Here is a 21,654-nt window from a genome sequence, read left to right as displayed (position 1 = left end):
GGTCCTCATCACAGGCACTCAGGTTGTAAGCACATCCCTGCTTCCTCCCACCCAAATGTGCCTCCTTCAGGCTCGCCCCAGGGAAAGTGGCAAGGAGCTTTCAAACCTAGAATCTTCCCCTGGCCCTTCTTTTTTCCCGCTCACTGGACTCTTGTTTTAACTTCACATATACAGGTATACACATATGTTCTTTAATCGGACCCCTGGTCTATGGCATAAAGCTCACTTTCAGTGGAAGTAGTGAGAATCTGTGTGCAGTGCCTTTAGTTTCTAGTGTGGTCAGAAGTCTCCTTCAGACTCTTCCCCAGAAGTTGCCACTGACTTTTTCATTGCCTTTAATGTATATCTTCTTTTGCTCAAACACTACTCAGGGTAAATTTTCTAAAACAGTGTCTTTTAAATGGTAGTCATTTTCCATTTTGGTTAAATTCCATCACAGTATAGGTTTCTGCTATTTCTCCTCGTGGGAGAAAATTAAGTGTTCAGTAGGCTAGCCTAGGAAGCTGACCACCATTTATAACACAATTTTCAATGGGAAAACGCATTCTGAGACCCGTCATCAACTCTCAGATGATTTGGGAATACAGCTCAACACACACCACAAAGCAGAGAATATAATATTTGTTTCACGAGTGACTAGAATTTTGACAGAACCACAGAATCTTTGAGTGTGGAACTGAAAAGCCTCCTCCCTCCCTCACCAGGATCAATCGATTAACAAGCTGATTTGTAGAAACCAAGACCAAGAGAGGGGCAAGAACTTGGCCAGGGGCACGTAGTTGGTGCCAGAGCTGGAACTAGGACCCACCGCTCAGCGCTCCTCTTCAGCGGCCTTTGAAGAGTCTGCCAGGTTGGGGATGGGGCGGGGCACAGACTCTCCTAGAGACACTCGTCATCTCACTCGGCTGTGTTGTCATTAGGAAAAGTAAGTCACCACTTTGGGCTGTCTAATGGAAATAGTGAGAAATAGCCCTGCTAATGGTGTGGGAAGAGGTTGTCTAGGCGGCTGGCTTGTCTATAAATTCCCCGTGCGTTCTCACTGGAGCGGAATGAATGGGGCTGCTGTGTTTTACCTGGAGCTCTGAGCAGGGCAGGGCTGTCGGAGACGCTCCCAGTTCTAAAAATAGTAGTGGGATTGGAGCTGAGGGGAAGAGGAAGGGGCTCCTTCGGGAGCTGGGTGGGACGCCTCACCCCCTTCCTCTTCCTGCGGGGCCCTCTGTGAGGAAGCGCCATCGATTCAGAGAATGTAGATCTGGGAGGGTCCTGGAGCCACCAGCCCTCACGGCCCCTCCTCACACAGAAGAGGAGACCCTGGAGGCCCGCAGTGGGGAAAGGACTGGCCAGCCGTCCCCAGCCCAGGGGGGAGGTCCCAGATGGCAGGCTGTTCTCCTCCTGCTTTTAGCAGGGCGGCAGCAGACCGGGCGAGGTTTTCTCTCCCTGCCACTGGGAGCGCACAGAGCCTGGGAACTCCTGGGGCCGGATGTGGTTAGGCTTCCTGAATGTCGCCCAGCAGGCGAGGAGTCCCTGGCTGGTCTGCCCTGAGCCCTGACCTCAGCCAACTGGCCTGCCAGCGCCACGCCTTCCCCTTGCCGTTGTCCCCACCCTTGCTGATTTGTCCTTCTGTCGCCCCCTAGACTGTCTGCAGGGAGGGAGGGCAAGGGCCCGCACAGAACCAGCCTGCAGGACAGAGGGCCTAGTGGCCAGGGACCTTTCTCTGCCCATCCCCAGGAACAAGCAGGGGCAGCTAAGGTAGAGGCAGGGGCCTGATTCAGAGGTAGGCGGGCCAGGGTTCAAATCCCAGCTCTGCTTCTCACTAGCTGTGGGATGATTGGCACGTTACCTAGCCTCTGTCAAATGAGACAAGGACATCTCTCTCACAGGGTTCTCCTCAGGAGTAAGGGGAATGGTCTGTGCAAAGTGCCTGGTATGTAGTAGGTACAGACAGCCCTCTGTATCTGCGGGTTCCGCTTCCACAGATTTAACCAACCGCAGATAGGGGGAAAAAAAAAACATTCCAGAAAGTTCCAAAAAGCCAAACTTGAATTTGCTGAGCTGGCGACTATTTACATAGTATTTCCGTCGTACAGCTATTTACATGGCATTTACATTGTATTAGTATTATAGGTAATCTAGAGATGATTTAAAGTATATGGGAGGGATGTGTGTACGTTCTGTGCAAATACTATGCCATTTCATATAAGTGACTTGAGCGTCCCTGGATTTTGGTATCTGCTGGGGGTCCTGGAACCACCCGCCTCCCACCACACAGGATACCAAGGGACGACTGTGCTTAGTGGCAGCTGTTATTGCTAGATCAATTGTGAACATGTGCTTGACTCTGCAGCCCCCTTCCTTGGCCCTCCACCCATGAGGGCATGGCAGGTGTAGGTTTTTTTTTTTTTGCATGCATGCAGTTGACTTTTGTTGTATTGTTACAAAAGTAATTCATGTTTATTATGAAGAAAACATTTTAGTACAGTTGAAACGGGAGAAGGAAATGTTCACCCTAATCCCAACACCCAGAGATAACCACTGTTAACATTTTGGGGTGTATCCTCTCAGGCATTTGTTTATACACACATATACATTTGTGTGTATAAACAAATTGCAAATTGGGGTTGCCCATGCACACAGTTTTCTAAGTTGCTTTTTTCCATTTAACAATGTAGTGCATCCACGTTTCCATGTCAATAAATGTGCTTCTACAACATCATTTTTAGTGCCTATAGAGTATTTCATTGTGTAGATGAAACAGGTTTTATTTTAAAAAATCTCCACTAGGTCAACATTTAGGTTGTTGCCAATGTTTCATTGTTACAAAAACCTGAGATAAAAATCTTTATAGCTGTATCCCCAGCATCCAGTGTACGTCTTTGACCCACCACAAATACTTGTTGATAAATGAACATTTTGTTAGAATAAATTCCTGGTACTAGAATTTCCAGATGAAAGGGTATATATTTGTAAAAAAGGCTCTTGATACCTATTGCCAAATTACTCTCCAGAATGATTGTACCAACTTATAATCCCAGTTAAGATTGACCAATTCATCCTGCTTTGCCCCAGACTCTCCCTTTTTAACATGGAAATTCTTGCTTCCTGGGAAACCCCTCAGTCCCAAGCAAATTGATACAGTCTGGGTAAGAGACCATTTCCCCACACACTCACCAACACTGTGCGTTGTTACATTTTTTAGTAGGTTCATTTCTTTGAATGCTAGAGATGTTGGATGTTTATATGCCTTTCAGTTATTTACATTACCTCTTTTGTGAGTAGCTTGTTCAGATCTTTTGCCCATTTTTCTGTTGGGCTGTTTATAGCTTATTAATTCACAAGAGCTCTTTATAAAATAAGGATATTTGTATATTAACCTTATATTTTTTAAAACTATAGATGTTTCTGATTTATAGGTAGTCATATCTGTAAATTGCTTTGGTGGCAGCTTTATTGAAGTATTATTCACAAATTATCCTTTTAAAGTGTACAACTCCGTGGTTTTTTAGTATATTTACAGACTTGTGCAACCATCACTACAGTCAATTTTAGAACATTTTCATTATTTCCAAAAGAAACCATACCCTTTAGCTATCACCCACCCATTCCCCCATCTCCTCCAGACCTACACAACCACTAATCCACTTTCTGTCTCTGTAGATTTGTTCTGGACATTTCCTATAAATGGAATCATGTAACATTAAGTCTTTTGTGACTGGCTTCCATCATTTAGCATGAGGTTTTCAAGGTTTATCCATGTTGTAGCATGTATCAGGACCTTATTCCTCTTACGGTGGAATAATATTCCATTGTATGGCTATACCACATTTTATTTATTCAGTCATCTGCTGATGAATCTTTGGGTTGTTTCCACCTTTGGGCTATTATGAATAATGCTGCCATAAATGTTTGTGTACAAGTTTTTGTGTGGACGTATGTTTTCATTTCTTTTGAGTATATACATAGGAGTAGAATTCCTGGATCAAATGGTAACTCTTTTTAACTTTCTGAGGAACTGCTAGAATCTTTTCCAAAGTAGCTTCATGATTTTACCTTCCCACCATCAGCGTACAAGTATTCCGATTTCTCCACATTCTCTCTAACACTTGTTATTTTCCTGTTTCTTTAAAATCATAGCCATCCTAGTGGGTGTGAAATAGCATCTCATGGTGGTTTTGAATTGTGTTTTTCTGATGACTAATATCATATTTATAAATTAAAAAAATATTATTTTGCCTTTAGTGTTGTGGTATCCACCCCAGGGTTATACAATATTCACTTCCCCCCACACCTTGAACTTTATGGTTTTATTTTTCAACTTTTAACATTTAGTCTATCTGGAATTTACTTTGGTATATGGTATGAGCAAAAATGCTTTTCATTCTTTCCAAACAGGTATTTGCTCCAGTGCTTTTACATTATGTTAGGATAAGTATCCTCTCATTACTCTTTTTAAAAAAGAATCTGTTCTCACATATTTGTTCTTTTATTTTTTTTAACATCTTTATTGGAGTATAATTGCTTTACGATGGTGTGTTAGTTTCTGCTTTATAACAAAGTGAATCAGTTATATGTCTATGTATGTCCCCATATCTCTTCCCTATTTTTTTGAGTTATCCTTCCTTTACTCATTTATCATAGACCAAATTTCCACACATTGGTGGGTTGATTTTTGAATTCGCTTGTTTCCCTCATTTATTCGTCTATTTCTACATCATACTGAGACTTAATCACTGTAGCTTCATAATATGTTTTAGTAGTATTAAATATCCCAAGGCTAACTTCTCATTATTCTTCTGTAAAATTTCCTCTGAAGTTACACACCCTAATTCTAGTCTGCTGGTAATTTTACCCATATCTTTTTTACCCGATGTATTTCAATATCAAGAATGACACCAAAAAACATCTACAAACAATAAATGCTGGAGAGGATGTGGAGAAAAAGGAACCCTCTTGCACTGTTGGTGGGAATGTAAATTGATACAGCCACTATGGAGAACAGTGTGGAGGTTCCTTAAAAAACTAAAAATAGAACTACCATATGACCCAGCAATCCCACTACTGGGCATATACCCTGAGAAAACCATAATTCAAAAAGAGTCATGTACCAAAATGCTCATTGCAGCTCTATTTACAATAGCCAGGACATGGAAGCAACCTAAGTGTCCATCGACAGATGAATGGATAAAGAAGACGTGGCACATATATACAATGGAATATTACTCAACCATAAAAAGAAATGAAATTGAGTTATTTGTAGTGAGGTGGATGGACCTAGAGTCAGTCATACAGAGTGAAGTCAGTCAGAAAGAGAAAAACAAATACCGTATGCTAACACATATATATGGAATCTAAATAAACTAAACTAAACTAAACTAAACTAAAATGGTTCTGAAGAACCTAGGGGGCAAGACAGGAATAAAGACGCAGACTTAGAGAATGGACTTGAGGACACGGGGAGGGGAAGGGTAAGCTGGGACGAAGTGAGAGAGTGGCATGGACATATATACAGTACCAAACGTAAAACAAGTAGCTAGCAGGAAGCAGCCGCATAACACAGGGAGATCAGCTAGGTGCTTTGTGACCGCCTGGAGGGGTGGGATAGGGAGGGTGGGAGGGAGACGCAAGAGGGAAGAGATATGGGGATATATGTATATGTATAGCTGATTTATTTTGTTATAAAGCAGAAACTAACACACCATTGTAAAGCAATTATACTCCAATAAAGATGTTAAAAAAAAAAAAAAAAGAATGACACCAGATCCATAATAACGTGTCCTCATGTCCTACAACCCATAATAAGCATGTCAGCTGGCCCATACTTCTCTTTGCTCTTCTCCATGACTCCTAGGTATTGCTGAAATCATCTGAAATTTTATTTCTGATTGTTATTATTCTTAAACATTAGTTCTATTGCATTTTGAGAATCATTTACTTAAAATTGCATTTAACTTATCAATTATGTCATCCGTAGTTAAGTGTATAAATGTTTCTGGCTTCATTGCTTGCCAGTCTCCTGTATCCCACAGCATCTTATTCTTGACTTCTGGATTTTGATTCATTTTGGTCTGGAGAGCTTTCTTGAGTAAATTTTTCAGAAAGGATCTGTGGGTGGCATACTTTCTTAGTCTTTGTAAGTCTGAAAATATTTGCCCTCATGTTTGAGTCATCTTTTGCCTGAGTAGTGAATTCTAGGTTAATAGTCCTTCTCCCCCAGAAACCTGAGAGAAAGGCTCTGTTGTCCCAGCATTTGGTGTTGTAAGAAGTGCAGTACTCACTTGATTCTCTAAAGTTTCTTTATGGAAGCAAGCAGGATTTCTCTTTCTAATCTTTGGAATTTAGAAATTTCCCCAGATTATTTCTAGTTGTTTGCTCTCTTTTGGTAATTTTTCCTGGTACTAACTAGGTAAGCCTTTTTGGTCTGAAGACCCAAGCCTTCCCTTAGTTCAGGGAAATTTTTTACTGATTTTTGGAATAATTTATTTTCTATGTTTTAAAATTTCCTCTTTTTGGATTTCCTACTACAAATAATAATAATAATGCCACCTAATATTTATCAAATGTACTTTCCTTCTACTGTAATATGTGATCTTCTTAACACTGTTGTTATTATTCCCATATTATAGGTGAAAAAAACGAAGGAACAGAGAGGTTAAATAGACTGTACAAGGTCTCACAGCTAGGAGGTGTAGTCCATGATCCAAACCCAGGCATCTGGCTTCAGAACCTGGGTTCTTAGCTACTGCGCTATACTCCCTGCCTGTCAGAACCAACCTCCAGACTTGACCCTGACCCTGACCCTGACCTCAATACCCTTCAGTGAAAATTTGAATGTTGACAGCTAGGGACTCTATAAGCAGTAGGAGAAAACATAGGGATGCTAGAATGAAGGAGCTGAAAGAGATTGAGAAACTGAGGAGCAGAGATCATCAGAGGCTCTCCAGTGAATTCAGAATTGGGAATCTTCCCCTCCCCCGTTTTCCCTCTGGTCAGCCATGCTCTTCAGGCCTCATCTCTGTCCCTGGTACTACTGCATGGTCTCCTGGTGGATCTCCTGGTTCCTACTCCTGTTCCTTTAGTTCACCTCTCTAAACAGCAGCCAAGATGATTCTTCCTATAAAGCAGACCCGGTCACCTTCTCACTGCTGAATGTTTGTTGAATGACTGCATGAATGAAAAAATAATTCCAGAGTACCTATTGTATGTCAGACACTGTGCTAAACACTGGTGATTCAGCACACGTTAGGCAAGAATCTTCCCGTTGCAAGTGACAAGAATCCAACTCAAATTAGCTTCAGCCAAGAAATGGAATTTATTGGATTTAGGAGGGTAGCCTTCGGGCATAGCTGGATTCAAGACCTTGAGCAATATCACCAAGAACTGGCTTCACCCGCTCTATCTCTTGGCTCTACCTGCTTATGTGTTGGCTCACTCCCTTAGTGATGGCAGATAGTTGCCAGAAATACCAGGATGAAGGCCTTGCAGTTTGACTCCCTCAATCATTTCAGCAATAATCCTGGGTCTGAGTCTTATTGGTTCAAGCTGGATCATGTGCCTATCCCAGTCACTGAAGACAATAGGATGGGATAAAGTGATTGGCTGTGGCCTGGGTCACATGGCCATCCCTGGAGTGGGAGATGGGTCAGTTCCACGTGAATCACCTGGTTTGAGAGTGGGGGAAGGACGGGTGGTTCCTCAGATGGCAAAGAAGCACAGATGGAAGCTGGCCAGGCAAATGTCCTCTACTTTGTGGTTCATCAACCAACATAGTTCTCATCTCCATAGGGCTAATTAATAGTCTAGTGTGGTAGAGGACAATTGGAGGAAAGACAGACCCCAACTAAGTATGAACAATATATAATGAAAAGATGACATTTGTGACAGAAGGCCCAGTGAGGGCACCTCCTGGGAGGATCTGCTCAGAGACGTGAGGCAAGGGGCAGGAGCTGGGATGTAGGAAGGATCACTCTAGGTGAGGACCTTAAGGTAGACCAGTGTGCGTGGGGGCATGAGGGAGGGGAAAAGGAAGCACGAGGTGAGTTGGAGGAGTGTTCAGGGTCCGAGAGGCTGTGTAAGGAGTCTGAACTTTATCCTGGGGCGCTGGGAGCTCTGTGTTCGATGTGTGTCATAGAAAGCTCACAGCCTTGTTGACGAGAACGGCGTAGAGGATGGCAAGGCGAGAGGTAGGGAGCAGTTAGGAGGCTGTTGCCCTCACCCTGGGAAGAGGTGCTGGTGCCTGGGACTAGGGTGCAGGCAGCAGGGATCGAGAGATGAGAGATCCGCATGGTGTGGAGGACGTGGGATCTGCGAGATCTGGTGATTAATATTAGATGGGGGGAGAGTTTGGGATAGGGATGATGCCCATGAGTCTGGTTCAGGCAAACAGGTGATTGGTGGTGCCATTCTCTGAGCTGGGAGCAGTGGAGAGGGAAACATTTGGATCGTGAGTCCCACTGCAGGTGTGAGTGCTGTGTTAGAGACCTAGTTAGTGAGTTCTCTTAGAAACAAGGACATTTTTTTTTTTTTTTTTTTTTTTTTTTTTGCGGTATGCGGGCCTCTCACTGCCGTGGCCTCTCCCATTGAGGAGCACAGGCTCCGGACGCGCAGGCCCAGGGGCCACGGCTCACGGGCCCAGCCGCTCCGCGGCACGTGGGACCCTCCCAGACCGGGGCACGAACCCGCATCCCCTGCCTCGGCAGGCGGACTCTCAACCACTGCGCCACCAGGGAAGCCCAACAAGGACATTTTTGACCAGGGCTTCTTAACATCACCTGCGGTGAAGAGCCTTATACTTTTGTTAAAACACACACTGTATATGATATCTCATGCTGGTTTGACAGCACCCGAACTAGCCTTATAAGTATTCAATCAGACCAGTCCATTGTCTTGCACTTGGATGTCATGGCAATGTCAAGTTGCTACAGAAGTTTCCAAACACTCTTGATTTTTCTGCTTATCTTGTTGTAAACCAGTAACAAGCAGTTCATGGACCAGTGCATCCTGCAGACCACATGCTGGGTGGCACTGATCTCGTCCAACCCTAGCACCCAATTTAGAGACAGGGAAATTGAGGCCCAAGGAGGGGACTGGCCTCACCCCAGGTCCTGCAGAAAACAGCAGCAAAGCCAGTATTTGAGTCAAGTCTTTCATCTGCTGACCCTCTGTTTTGGTCACCCGGCCTCAGGCCCAACAGTCCAAGCAAGGGGTGAACTCGGGGGAGTCTGGGGATGAACTGCATTTAGCGGCCAAGGTCACAGGGCTGACCTCCACATCTGTGCCGAACACTTCCCAGGAACTTCAGTAGTCAGGACGGCCTGACCCTGGAGCTGGTACAAGCACATTGGGTCGAAGATTGCTCCCAAAAGCCTGAAATCCCAGGCCAGTGAGTGGCTGGTTGGACTGGAGCCAGGAAAGGAGATGGTCGTGGCTCTTGGCCATCCTGTGCCACTGCAGCACCCAAGGTCAGGCTGATGCTTGGTGGCTGTGATGCATGCCCCAGGCCAGCATCGGTTCTCAGGACCGGCTCTCCGGGGGGACTTTTGTCTACTGGCTTTTGCTGCATGTGGGCTTCCCCTGGCTGTTGTTGGGAGATGCAGTTCCCATGAGCAGATTGGGGACTGTCCTTGCTGCCTGAAGTTGCTGAGGAAGAGGCACATGTCAAGGGCGGAGACATTTGGGGAACATGAATTATGGCAGGGCATACAGCTTAAGAGCATACACCTTGGTGCCATGCTGCCTATTTTGCCATTGCCTTTGCCATGCAACCTTTCTGTACCTTAGTTTTCCCATCTGTAGGATGGGGATGCTGATAGTAGCCTGTTGCTCAATAAATGTTAGTGATTATCAGCTATTAGTAGAACTGGGCACCATGTTAGGCTCTCATCTATTATACCCTCAACAGATATTTTCACATTTAACATTACTCTTTTTTAAAAAAAATAAATTTATTTATTTATGGCTGTGTTGGGTCTTCGTTGCTGCATGCGGGCTTCCTCTAGTTGCAGTGAGCAGGGGCTACTCTTCGTTGTGGTGTGTGGGCTTCTCGTTGCAGTGGCTTCTCTTGTTGTGGAGCATGGGCTGTAGGTGTGCGGGCTTCCGTAGTTGTGGCTCGTGGGCTCTAGAGTGCAGGCCCAGTAGTTGTGGCACGTGGGCTTTGTTGCTCGGCCGCATGTGGGATCTTCCTGGACCAGGGCTCAAACCCGTGTCCCCTGCACTGGCAGGTGGATTCTTAACCACTGCGCCACCAGGGAAGTCCTAACATTACTCTTTTCACCAACCCACTCAAGATCAATTCTGTCCTTTGACAGATGATAGCAGCAACAATGACAACACAGCAACAGGCCCTCCATATGCACTGTCTCATTTAGTCTTCCGCAGGGCCCATTGAGGCAGATGGTAATAGCCCCATTTTACAGATGAGGAAATCGAGACTCAGAGACATTAAAGTGACTTGCCGAAGATGACTCACACTCAGATTTTTTTAGGCTGCAAAGTCTGTGCTCTTTCTAAATGCCACTGACAGAACCTAATCCTTTAGTGAGAGGACCTCGTGGGGCCTGGGACTGACTCTTGAAGGGGAGGAGTGAAACTGGGGCGCTACTGGACACCCATCTCTGGCCTCATTTTAGGGATGGAAGACTGAGACCAGTAAGGGGGAAGGGACCTGCCCTGGGTTCTGCAGACTACAGGCCAAAACTCTCCCTGGGTTTAAACCTGAGGATGGATGCCTGCTCTGTCCTGCTCACCTGCACTCCACTTGCAGCACGTGCCCCCGAGAACAAGGCAAGTGCCCCCAGGAAGAGCCAGGAGCATGCCCTTAGCAAGCGGTGGGAGACTGTGTCCCTTGTCCTGCTGTTAGGGGCATAGAGGCCAGAACATGGCAGGACAGTTCCTGATTAAGCATCAGCACCAGAGTCAGCTGTGCCCACCCTCCAAGTCAGATCCCAGGAGCAGGCTGCTTCCCTGCCTGTGTCCATAGTTCCGAGTACAGGCTCCAGCACATAATAGGGATTCAGTAGTTATTGAAATAACCAGTAAATGTTTCTTGGCCCACTCTTCTGTGGGGATGGCATTTCTGCATGGAGACTATAGACCCCAAAACCAAGGCTGTAAGACCCAATGAGTCTTAGGCCCAGAACTTCCTAAGTGGGTTAGCAGATTCAAAGCTTGGGCTGGAGGGGCATATGCAGATACTTCCACAGTTCCCCTGGGCTGCCCAGGGCCTTTGCCCTCTTCTGTAACAGGGTGGGGCAGGGGCAGGGCTCTGTAGAAGGCGGGGCCAGTGTGTCCCGGCCCTGGCTTTCATTACCCCCATCACCCAAGCACAGGCCTGGCCCTTTCATTGTCCAAGGCAGTGAAAGCCTGAGCAGCTGCTGGTGGGGGCTGGGGGTGGTCTTAGTCTGTCATAAGCTCTGGAATTCCTGGGACCACACCTCCCTGGCTTTGTGCCCAGTTTCTGCCATAGTGGCATAACTCTCCTCCCTACCCTGGAATAAAATCCCAGTGGACTTTGGATCAGAAGCCAGGACAGGGAAGCTCATTAAATAGCTTTTGGCAGGTACCCTCCTTTTTTTGAGGAGGGTATTGCCAAGGCTCAGTCTCCCCCAGGTGGAGTCTGCACGGGGAAGGAAGGTGGGTGGGTTTCTATCTGTGCAGGGTTCATGATGGGGTCTTGCGGACACAATTCCGAGCAGACCAGGCTTAACACGGTGGAGGAAGTGAGGGAAGACAGACAGAGCCTTGCTGCGGTGCAGCTGCAGGGAACGGCCTGTCCGGGGTGTCTGGGCTGTATCTTGCTGCTGCTGCTGCATCTCCCTAGGGGCCTCTCTGGAGCCTTGGGCTCTGCCTGGGGGTGCTGCTTCTCTTAAAATGGGAGGTGCACATACACTGGCTCCCTGCTAACCCTCCCTGGTCCTAGCTCTGGAAGCTGCTGCCAGCTTGCCTGAACAGTGAGACGTTTGCCTGCATGGCTGGGCTGTTTAGCCAACTGGCTTCTCAGTATGTAGCTGGAGGGCTCTGTTCCATGGCCGCCCTGTGCAGTGGTGCAGGGCACAGCGGATAGTGGATTGGGTTTGATCCGTAGCTGTGCACTTACCGGTGACCTTGAGCAGGTTTCATTATCTCTCCGCCTCTGTTTAACTATCTGTAAAATGGGGACAGTAGACATCATATCTGATAGGGTTATGAAGATTTCATGAGTCAGTAATTGGGAAGTGCTCTGAACAGTGCTGACACGTACTGTCAAATAAGTTTTTGTTAAATAAAATATGGAGATCAATAAATGGGGCCCAGGCTCTGAGGGCCCAGGTGCTGATCCTGTGGCCTGTGGGCCACCTGGATCTCGCTGTTCCCTAGATCCCAAATCCTCCTGTACTGAATAGCACCATCATTTACGTAGGTCTGAGAAGCATTGGGGTGCAACAGAAGGAGCACTGGACTGGCAGTTAGCAAGCTCTGGTCCCAGCCCTGCCTCTCAGTTGCTCTGTTTCCTTGGTAAAGTCACTAACTCTCTCTGGGCCTCAGTTTCTCTGGCTGTAAATAGGGAATATTTATAGAGTGAAAGATCTCCAAGGGCCCTTTCGGCTTAGATAGCCTGACTGACAGTGACTCTCCCATCCTGCCCCAGGCTGTACACTGGGAGGGTCCACATGCTTCCGTTGATTTGTGTCTGGAACTATGGAGAGGCAGTGGGCAGTGGCCGCCTGGGCTCCCCAGGCACTAGATTCTCTCCTAGCCTGGCCTCGCCTGCTCCTGGGTCTCGGGGCACTGTACTGCTGTGCCCTTCCCTCATTATCCTTGTGGTCCAGAGTATTGATGAATGCATTCTGGATCTGTTCTGGACTCAGTGCCCTGGGTTGGCAGGGCTGCTTTGGCACAGTGTCTAATGATGGGCTGGCTAGTCTGACTGTGAGCCTGATGTCTGTCTCCTTCACTAAGCTGTCGGCTTGGCGAGTGCAGGGCCCCTTTCTGCCTGTTCTCCACCGCATCCCCAGGGCCCAGCACAGAACCTGGCATGTAGTTGGTGCTCCGAAACTGTTTGTTGATGGAGAGGTGAAGACTCAGCTGAACTCAGGGACTTCTCTCATCTCAAGGAACCCTATATTCAGGCTCTCCACCCTAAGGAATCTTATCCTAAGCACCAGAAATTCCACCCTGGGAACTATCAGCCCCCCATTGGAACTGGCCATCTCCTGAGACTCACCTCCTTAGTTTCCCAGGACAAGAATGGGCCCTGTTTCCCAGGAACCTGCAGGATGACAGCCTTCCAGTCTGGAGGGTTCTTGGGCCCTGCAAGGACTGCCTGGGCTCTGCCCCCAGGGACAAGGCAGAGTGTTGATTGGAGTGCATAAGTGCCCAGCTCAGATGAGGGCTGTTCCGAGTTGACCCTAATAAAGGATGTTTTCTTATGTCAGCATGTGTGAACGTGCTGGTATGTGTGAGAGAGACAGGAATAGAGAGTCAGAGACAGGGTCAAGGAGGCAGGCAGAGACAGACATTCAGAGACTTCGAGACTAGTACAGGGAGACTAAGAGGCAGAGGAACAGCACTTCAGCCTAGGGTGGCCGAGGCAGGGTGAGGTGGGAAAGGAGGATAGGGGCTCCTCCTGCCCCATTTTTTCCTGGGCTGACATCCAGGTTGCCTGCCACTTGGGTGGTAAGCATGTTCAGGTTGGAACTGGCTATGGGACAGACACCCCTGACCTGAACCCCAGGCATAGCCCAGGGTGTGTTTGTTGACATCAGACAACCAACTGCAGCAGCCATAGCCTCAGCATCAAACAGCTTTGCGCTGGCAAGACAGCTTCCTGTGGGGCTGCACAGTGGTTTCGAGTGGGCACCCTGGAGTTGGACCTACCGGTCTTCAAATCCTACTGGTCTTCAAACAGCAAGCTGTGGGCAGCTACCCTTCCCTACGCTGGATTCTTCATCTGCAAATAGGGTAATACTAGTACCTGCCTCACAAAGTGCCGATGAGGATTCAATGAATTAACGAAGGCCAAACTCTCAAAATAGTGCCTGGCCCGGGACCACTGATCCTCTGGTAACCCCTCAGGTGGGTAGGTCAAGGGTTGTCAGCCCCATTTTACAGATGAGGAAATCCAGGCTCAGAGATGGGCAGGGACTTGCTCAGTGCACCCAGTCAACCAGGGCTGGAGCTGGAACCTGAGCTGGGGACCCTTGCCTCCCAGTCCAGTGTTCTTCCTCTGCCCCCACGGTCCCTCTGTTAGGGACCTCTCCTTCACTTGTGATCCTGACTCTTGGGCTGTTGTAACGTGCTCCTCGCAGCCACCGTCCTGGGGGGAGGAAGCCCCAGGCTCTCTGTCCATCTCTGCTTGCCCGGATTTGACACACAAAAGTGCTAAATAAAAACGTGTGTTGGGCTGCGCTGATGGTGCTGCTGGGAGATGACTGAAGCAGCCGCTCCCCCGGCGTCGGGGGCGGTGGCATTCTTGGAGTCAGTGCGGTAGGTTGCAGGACCCTGGGTTAAATTGCAGCCGCCCACTGGGAAGAGAGCAATGTGGGGGTGGGAGGGCGCCGGGAGGTTTCCATGATTGGCTCCGTCCTGGTCCTGCCGGAGAGCCGGAGCTGTGGCCAGTGGGGTCGCGCTGCCCCAGCTGGGGGAGCCCTCGGGATGTGTGTGGGGGAGCAGCGGGCTGGGAATCCCAGTGCCAGGGAAGGCTGCTGTGAGCCATGGATGCCTCTCCCTCCAGAGCGGCACTCCGGGGGGCCAGCCCCGGGTCTGGGGACTGATGGCAGGGGAGCCAGGGCTGGCGCGTGTGAGCCTGTAACCCAGGAGCCGCCCGGGCCCCTCGCAGGCTGAAGGACAGGGCGGCCGAGGACTCTTCCTCGAGACATCCCGGGCTCCTTTTCAGATGAAAGTGTCTTGGGAAACTACAGAGTTTTCTATTTGATGGAAGAAAGAAGTTCAACCTCTCTCCAGAGTGGCGGCAGCGGGCTGGACAGGGTGTGTGTTTGGGAAGGGCGCTGGAGGAAGAGGAAGAGGAGGAGGGACAAGTGATGCAAGGGTTTTGAAAACGCTACCTAGATGTGGGAGGGGGAACCTGGTCATTTGGTTCGGCTTTTCCCGGCAGGTATCGCTCCCCTGGGGACCTTGGGTAAGTCCATGAATAGCCCTGCTGACACAAAGGAGCTCTGTCTGCGGAAGGCAGCCGCTTGATGCGCCACCAGGAGCTGCCACAGCTGCCAGCCCGCCCGCCCCGCCGCCGGCCGGCGGGAGGAGCTGGGCGGAGACCCGGGCGGGCGGGTGGAGACCCGGGCGGGCGGGCGGGCGGGCTCGCAGCAGCGGCAGCCAGGAGTCCCCGGGTCCCTGCCGGAGTGTGCTGGGTAGGTGCCTTGGTGCCAGGGTGTGTGTATGGCGGGCGGGGGGCTCTTGTCCAGGCCACCCCATGCCCCTGTTTCTATTGTTTCTTCCCCAGGGCAGCCATCGGTAGGCATGTTGCAACCAAACCATGTGTGTTCTGCTCTGAGATAGCTGTGTGTGTGTGTGTGTGTGTGTGTGTGTGTGTGTGTGTGCGCGCGCTTGTCTGTCTGTCTGTCTCGGGGTGGGTGGGTGGGAGCCTGCAGGGCTAGGGGCATGCTTCCGCTGTGTGCTGCTCCCACTTCAAGGCTGGTCAGCTAGCTTTTCTTTCTGAGGGAAATGAATGTTTGGTGAGCAGAAGTCGGACCACTGCATAGGGAGCGAGCGCTCAGCCAGCGGTGCTGGCGATCTCGTCAGGGATGCTGACCACACACGAGGCACCAGGATGGCTGTTCCTGCCTAGTTCCGTGAGGGGAAGGAGGTGGTCTCGGGGGCTGGACTGGGGGTGGGGTTGCATCTGATCCCTGCGGCTTCGGCTGTAATGTTCACTGGAAGTACAAGCAGAGATGCTCTGCTTCCTGAGCCTCTTGGGAAAGGTCTTGCACCTGCTCCTTTGGCTCCTGCTGAGACCCGTAAGGAGGGGGATAATTGTTAGGGACCTGCTCACCCCACACAGCAAGCCACTGTAAGCAGACAGAGGCCAATTCTTTTATCAACTTGGAGGCCTCACATCTCTACACTTGTCGTGGGGTGTCCAAGAAGAAGCCTCGCGCCCTGGGACCTCAGGGCTGAGGAAAGCCCAGGTCCAGAGAGGGGAGGGGCTGTACCCAAGTTCACACAGCAGGTCTCTCTGGCCAGGACCAGGATGGAGGACATCTGTCTCCTGGAACAGTGAGGACAGGATATGTGGGTGCCGTTACCCTGAGCTCAGCTCTGAATCTGGCGCTCCTGGCTTGAGGTGCCTAGCTAAGTACAGGGCCACTGGGCCCCTCACCAAAAACTTGCAGCATCTTGCTGCCCTCAGGCCTCACGGCTGGGGGCTATCTGGCTCCCCTCTCGAGGTGGCTGGAGTGGGTATATCTCCTGGAAGGAAGGAGCTGCACTGCCTGACCCGCCAGGGCCTGTGGGATCCCAGCCAGGGCACTGCGGCCATAGTCAAAGTTTCCACCAGGGCCGCTTGAGTCCTCCACGCCCAGCCAAGGGGCACCTCCCCTCTTCGCCAGCCCTAGCACGTGGCAAGGCTTAGCCCAGGGCGGGCCCTTCGGGGAGTGAAGTTCCACAGCAGGGCCTGCTCCAGGCCCGGGCTGGCATCTGCTGCAGCAGGGGGATGGTGAAGATGGAGGCAGCTGAGGTGAGTGACCCCCTGTTGGGGAGTCTCTTTGAACCAGAGATCGTCGATGGGGCTTCTGATTATAAGTATCTGGTATCAGTGAAACCACCCCAGCCCCTAGCCTTCTTGCCTTTGCACATGCTGTTCCTGCTGCCTGGAAAGCCCATCTCTTCTCTTCTCTCCAGGTCTTAATCCTACCCAGACTTCCATGACTAGAGCAAATACTGCAGTTAGAATCTGTCTGTCCCTTGGTGGTGGTACCCACTGTGGTTGCTTCATGTCTTATTTATGTGGGATTTGAGCCTTACTCATCCCTTGGTCCCAAGGGCCCAGCCTGGGGCCTGGGGCATGATAGGAAAGGGCTCAGATGGGTTTTCTTGAGGACAAGCTCTGACGTCCAAGTCAGCTCTTTCTACCCATCTCCTAGCTCTGCCTGGCAGACAGTGGGCACTACCAGCTTGAGGCCTGGTGAGGAGTCCCTTTGGAAGGGTCCTAGTTTCTTCATGGCAGGGTTGCTTCCACAGAGCCAAGGGGTTGGGGGATGGGATTTTTGATAGGAGACAAGGCAGGGAGAACCTTGGCTTCAGCCTGGCTGAGGCCACAGGGAAAGCTGGGCTGGGATCATGCTGGGCCGGGTGGTGTGGTGTCCACCCCATGGCCTGGGCCACAGACGGTGGAAGGGGCAGCCCCAGCTGGTTTGAATGCAATGCTCCCGGTCCTTTGCACAGACTGCAGCAGCTTGGAGCTCAGATTGGGCCCTGTTGGGATGGTGCCAACCAGGGTGGTGGATTGGAGGGTTGGGGGAGCGTGTGGTTCTCAGCCAGTGGTCTGCCTGGCTCCCCAAGAAGAGGCGCCGCTGAGGAGGGAATGCCCACACCCCACTAGGTTCCTAGGGGCTCTGAGAGCCTCTTCCCGTTCAGTCTCCCAAGGCCCTAGAATAGCTGAGTCTGTTTGCCTTCTGGACAAATACGGGACTGAGTCAGGAAAGGAAGGATTTGCCCGAGGTTATATGTGACTCAGTAGCACAGCAGGGACAAGAACCCAGGTCTCCGGGTCCCCCACCCAGGTTTCTCTCCATCACACCAGCTGGATGACTCAGAGTACTTGGCTTTCACCTTGATGCTCCCTTTTTGGGGACTCCCTTAGTGACACATTCCTTTCCAGGACCCCCGCATTTACTAGCTAGAGCCCGGCTCTCCTCTGAAAAAGCAGCGTGTGCAGAAGAGAAAGCCCTGGCCTGGCCAACAGGCTGGAGACTGAGGCACAGTCTGGTCCCTGCTCACTGGATGATCTCAGGCAAATCTGCTTTTTTCTCTGGCTCAGTTTCCCCTTTTGGGCAACCAGGGACTGGACCAGGTATTGCCCGGCTCCTTCCAGGCATCCAGAGAATCTTCCATTCTCTGCAGACCCTCTCCTCTTCCTGGGTTCCGAGAGTCATCGGTCAAAGCCAGGGTCCAGCTTCTCAGGGAAGCGGCCCCCAACCTGTTCCTCAGGCCCTTCTGGTCAGAAGCCTTCTCTTGCAAGCTGGAGCCTGGGCTGAGGCTGGGAGGTTTGTTGTTGTTTGTGGAGCCAGGCCGTTTCCAAGATGTCATTGCTCAGGGAAAACCGTCATTCCTCCGAGGGATAAAGAGGCTGCTTATGGCTCAGCCGGCTCAGCCTGGAGAGGCTGGAGCCACTCACGGCAGGCCAGCCAGGCTCGGCTCCTGGGAGTCGCCACCTTTGCCTGAACAACCAGCTGGGTGGGGGCAAGATTGGGAAAGGGGTGCTGGGGCCATGAGCCGCTTGAGAGATTGGAGCTTCCAGGCATGGAGGAGAGGAGAAGGGGTCCCAGGAGACCCTCTTCCTCTGGCAGTGGACCGAGGTCATCACTCCAGACGTGTGGAGAGTTGCCAGGTGTGCCCTCTGCTCCAGATGGCCCTGTGCTTCTCCCCTCTCCCTCTGCCACGGGCTGGCCTGCCCGCACCTGGCACTGGGGCTCAGGCTGCTGCCGGAAAACTGTCAGTGGCTCCCAACTTAGAAAGGTGGGGAGTGCAGAAAGTTATTTGGAACTGGGCGCGCTCTCCCCTACGTAGCCAGGGCTCTCTGTGGTGTCCTTGGTTATCTCTTGGTGGGGTTAACCTCGGGCTGATAGCAGAGCTCAGACACTCGGGGCAGGGTGGCAGAGGGTGGGAGGCATGGGGAAAGGCAGAGGAAGAGCTGGGCAGAGCCTCTGGGAGCCAAATGGCCTTGAAAAAAGGCTGGAGGCAGCCACGGGGAGAACCCTGGAATGGAAGGTGGTGTGCCTGTCCCACTCCTCTAGTCAAGGGTTGTAACTGTGTCCACGCAGAGCTCCGAAACCTTCACTGCTCACACCTCGTTAATGAAGTTCCCAGTTGATTCAAACAGCGGCTCTGTAACTGCTTTCTCTGCTTGTCTCCCTCCCTTCCCTCCACATGTGTCTGACACCCACTATGTACGGTGCACTGGCCAGGTACACTGGAGGTATAGGTCCAATCTTTAATCTAGTGCCAGGGATGGGCGCGTAATGGATGGTAACAAGACAGCTTTGACAGGGAGACTCGTGGAGAGGGAATCCTGGGGAAGCTTCTAACCCAGCCCGGGGGCCCCTGCAGGAGGTGAGACTGAATCCGGATGCACAGACGCTTGTCCATCGAAGGAGGAGATCTCCATCCCAGTCTGCCCACCCCTCTAGGGTGTAGACATGATTCCTGCCTGACCATAGAGATTGCCTATGTGTGTCCATCCACATGCTGCAGCTTATCACAGTGGCGGCCATATAATGTTGTGTGCAGGTGCATGGGCTCTGGACTTGAGGGCAGGCTCTCCCTCTCTACAGTTGGGCGCCCTTGGGTAAGGCACAGAAACTCTCGGTGCCTGCATTTCCTCAAGCAAGGGCCCAACCTCACTGGGGTAATGAGATGAGGTGTGTACGCAGAGGGCTGCGTGCGTGCTGACACTGAGGCATGGGGGCAGCAGGGGTACCCCTGGCAACTTCCCTTACTGGTGGCTGTTATTGAATGAGATGATGTGGGTGAAGTGAGGTGCTCGGCATGGAGTCTGACACTGAGCGGGCATTTGCTGAATGGGAGGTGGCACAGCAGCTTTGGGGCTGGGAGGGAGGGATCAGCTGGAATGTGCTATCAGGCCCTGGGATGAGGGCTTTTACTTGCTTTTGAAATAAACTTTTATATTGAAATGTAAAAGACAGCAAGGGTAGAAGTATGTAGCCGATGAATTTTCACAAAGTGAATAAACTCTCCAGGTCAAGAAACAGAACATTCTAGTACCCTGGAAACCTACCCCACCCCTGGCCACGCCACGCCCCTCAGTCACTGCCACCTCAAAGGGTAACCCCTTACTTGCCTTCTCTCACTGAGTAGTGTTGCCTGTTTTTGAATTTTGTATATGTGGAATCATTGAGTATGTATTCTTTTATGTTGACTTCTTTGGATCAGCATTTTGATGGTGAATCCTTCAGTATTATTGTACTCAGTTTTATTCTGTTCACCCCCACTGTGTGTGGTATTTCACTGTGTGAATATAGGTGCCACAATTTATCCATCCTATCATTGATGGACATTTGGGTTGTTGCCACTACTATGAATATTCTCACACATGTCTTTTGATGCACTTAATATACTTTTCTGTTGGGTAAATACCTAAGGTTTTACAATTGCTCAGTCATAAAGTTGTATGTAATTAGCTTTAGTAGATTCCACTGTATAATTTTCTTTTTTTTAACATCTTTATTGGAATATAATTGCTTTACAATGGTGTGTTAGTTTCTGTTTCATAACAAAGTGAATCAGTTATACGTACACACATGTCCCCATATCTCTTCCCTCTTGTATCTCCCTCCCTCCCACCCTCCCTATCCCACCCCTCCAGTCGGTCACAAAGCACCGAGCTGATCTCCCTGTGCTATGTGGCTGCTTCCCACTAGCTATCTATTTTACATTTGGTAGTGTATATATGTCCATGCCACTCTCTCACTTCGTCCCAGCTTACCCTTCCCCCTCCCCGTATCCTCAAGTCCATTCTCTAGTAGGTCTGCATCTTTATTCCCGTCTTGCCCCTAGGTTCTTCTGATCTTTTTTTTTTTTTTAGATTCCATATATATGTGTTAGCATACGGTATTTGTTTTTCTCTTTCTGACTGACTTCACTCTGTATGACAGTCTCTAGGTCCATCCACCTCACTACAAATAACTCAGTTTCATTCCTTTTTATGGCTGAGTAATATTCCATGGTATATATGTGCCACGTCTTCTTTATCCATTCATCTGTCGATGGACACTTAGGTTGCTTCCATGTCCTGGCTATTGTAAATAGAGCTGCAGTGAACATTGTGGTACATGACTCTTTCTGAATTATGGTTGTCTCTGGGTATATGCCCAGTAGTGGGATTGCTGGGTCATATGGTAGTTCTATTTGTAGTTTTTTAAGGAACCTCCACACTGTTCTCCATAGTGGCTGTATCAATTTACATTCCCACCCACAGTGCAAGAGGGTTCCCTTTTCTCCACACCGTTTCCAGCATTTATTGTTTGTAGATTTTCTGATGATGGCCATTCTGACTGGTGTGAGATAATATCTCATTGTAGTTTTGATTTGCATTTCTCTAATGATTACTGATGTTGAGCATTCTTTCATGTGTTTGTTGGCAATCTGTATATCTTCTTTGGAGAAATGTCTATTTAGGTCTTCTGCCCATTTTTGGATTGGGTTGTTTGTTTTTTTGATATTGAGCTGCATGAGTTGCTTGCATGTTTTGGAGATTAATCCTTTGTCAGTTGCTTCATTTGCAAAGATTTTCTCCCATTCTGAGGCCACTGTATAATTTTCTCAAGTGTGACACCAATACACCCTTTTCAGGCGGCACCTGTTGCTCCACGTCCTCACCAACAGAATTGGCATTAGCTATTGTGATGTCTGATTGTGGTTTTAATTTGCATTTCCTTGATGACTAATGAGGTTTAGCACCTTTTCGTATGTTGATTGGCCATTTGGATA

General features: G+C 49.7%; 1 protein-coding gene across 8 annotated transcripts in view; it reads left to right on the top strand.

Annotated features, from left to right (window-relative positions):
* RGS3 (regulator of G protein signaling 3) overlaps positions 1-21,654 on the top strand; it is a 159,929-nt gene that overhangs the window by 110,040 nt on the left and 28,235 nt on the right. Inside the window, exon 1 of one of the 8 annotated variants that reach the window (XM_081238121.1) lies at positions 15,065-15,109. The exons of 6 other annotated variants lie outside the window; for them this stretch is intronic. The gene's annotated coding sequence lies outside the window, so the exon portion shown is untranslated. Of the gene's footprint in view, positions 1-15,064; positions 15,110-15,285; positions 15,339-21,654 lie in introns of those variants that run through there. One more of the 8 variants, XM_081238120.1, reaches the window with a different exon arrangement.

Source organism: Mesoplodon bidens (genome assembly GCF_964165515.1).
Source record: "Mesoplodon bidens genome assembly, chromosome: 6".
NCBI lineage: Eukaryota > Metazoa > Chordata > Mammalia > Artiodactyla > Ziphiidae > Mesoplodon > Mesoplodon bidens.
The sequence above is the reverse complement of the archived record's forward strand: the minus strand, read 5'-3'. Positions and strand labels throughout refer to the sequence as shown.